This window comes from Xiphias gladius, chromosome 1, assembly GCF_016859285.1.
Source record: "Xiphias gladius isolate SHS-SW01 ecotype Sanya breed wild chromosome 1, ASM1685928v1, whole genome shotgun sequence".
Lineage (NCBI taxonomy): Eukaryota > Metazoa > Chordata > Actinopteri > Istiophoriformes > Xiphiidae > Xiphias > Xiphias gladius.
Genome location: NC_053400.1, coordinates 19726546 through 19728709, shown reverse-complemented (window position 1 = coordinate 19728709; position 2164 = coordinate 19726546). Strand labels below are relative to the sequence as shown.

The window sequence follows — 2164 nt, the reverse complement described above, 5'->3', positions numbered from 1 at the left end:
CTCTTTATGGAGTCTTCCTGTCACTCAAAACAGCAGGAAAAGGATTACATATTTATAGTGTGACCCCTGAGCGGATTTGTGTGGTTCAGCAACTGGAGGAACCCTCCACCTGGCCAGAGTGAACTCTCTTCTGAATCTCAATGACTCCGGAAGATCTGTGACATATGAATGGCACTCCAGCAGCAGCCCCACAAAGAGGCGGTGGCTCAGTTTTCTCTAGACCATCCGCAAGTAGCTGATTCCTCATTCAGTCAGAAATCCAATTTGGCCCTCAGCATCCTTTCTCCAAGGATCCTGGGACAGGCTCTTTCTGTTGTGAATAACAATGGAGTGTACTGTCATAGTCCACTGTGGACCAACCTCAGAGATACCACACCCAGAAATAACTTCCAATAACCTCCCATAAGACTTTCCGTGTCTACATCAACATTTGATGACCTAAACTCTACAACCATACCAACACATAGCAAGAACTTAAGAATGTATTTTTCACAGTTCCTGTTTCTTCAATTCTGCCTCTGCCTCTTCAACTTGGAAAAGCCATAAAAGTAAATATTCATATATCTGTTTGCAGTGGGGCTGCAAATAACGTTTAACGTCTTTATCAGTTAGGCTGATGATTAATTTCTTGATTAACTGATTGATCATTTGGTCTATTAACTGTCAGAAAATAGTGAAAAATGACAACTATAAATTCTTAGTGCTCACGATTTAAGGCTGAAATTGCTTGTTTTGTCCAACCAGTAGTCTAAGCGCAAAGATACTGAATTAATTACAACAGCAAATCTTGACACTTGAGAAGCTGGAACTGAGGAAAGGAACCAAAGACCCCAAGATATGAGTTTATGACAATGCTAAGACAAGGAAAAGTTTCAAATTATCTTATTTGAGAAGCTGGAACAATAAAATGTTTGATATTTCTGGTTTAAACATGGCCTAAAGGATTAATTGATTGTCAAAATAGTTGCAGATTAATCTTCTGTCAATGTTTTAGACATTCAGAGTTGGTTTACAATGAACATAGCCATCCAAAACAAAAGAAATTAGGTTTTTGCGTTTGACTTCTTTTCTGTTTCACTATGAACTCTAGCCAAAACCAGATAGGAAAAAAAAGTGCAATCATCCTCTCTGCTGATAAAGGTGTAATTTAGTGTAGTTATTCGTAAAATACATTTATACCTTCAAATACTGGAACAGCTGTATTAGTAAGTTCAAGTATAAAAGCTATTAGAGCCACTACAGAGCTTCTTGCTACATGTTTACCTGCCTTGAAAACCTGTTTTTTTTGTTGTTGTTGTTGTTTTTTTTGTTTTTTTTTTAATATCAGCCTCTTACTATTAGCAACGTGGTTTTAAATGGACAAAGGATTTTTTTTGCCAAAGCTGTAAGAATTTTTGTTATTTCACATGAGGGAAATTCTGTATTTGTGTTTTTGTCTGAGCTTTTCTCACTGATTTAAATTGGACAGGCAACATGTGAGTCAAGTCTTTGAGTGTTAAATGTAATAAATAGTAGATTTTAGGACACGTTTTCAGGGTCTTTAATGACATATAGTGTAAAAATAAACCCGCAGACAATAAAGCGTACTCAGCAACACAAAGGATTAGGGGTGCAACCAACAAGTATTTTTATAAATCAATTAATGTTCGGATTATTTCCTCGATTAATCAATTAATCACTCAGTAGATATATTATTAAATATATATTTATTTGAATGTCTTGCTTTATTTGATTAACAGTCCAACACCCAAAGAAATTCAGTTTACCATTACATAAGACAAAGAAAAGCAACTAATTTTCCCATATGAAAAGCTGAAACCAGCAAATTTTTGGCCCCTTGTTTTTTCTGCTTGAAAAATGACTAAAATGATGAATCGATCACTGAAACGTTTACATGTTACTTTTCTGTCAATCGACTCATTGTTTCAGTTCTTCAGAGGATAAGAAAAAAAGATTATAAAGATGATCTTACAGCCATCAGATACAGAATAAGAAAAAATTAATACAGCCTTAACCTTATTTCTAAAAATTATCTTCGGTGATAGTACACAAGTAGTCCATAAAAAGTGTTTTAATCCAAAGAGAACATTCCCCTTAACCAACCATTTCATCTGCGCATTGACACAAGTTTTCCAAAATCAAAGTTGTATAAAATAGAAGAGAA

At 35.0% G+C, this 2164-nt stretch overlaps 1 long non-coding RNA gene across 1 annotated transcript in view; it reads right to left on the bottom strand.

The window, feature by feature from the left end:
• LOC120791528 overlaps nt 1-2164 on the bottom strand; it is a 29491-nt gene continuing 27327 nt past the window's right edge. Inside the window, exon 4 of the long non-coding RNA XR_005707694.1 lies at nt 1-310. This is a non-coding gene — a long non-coding RNA (uncharacterized LOC120791528). The remainder of the gene's footprint in view (nt 311-2164) is intronic.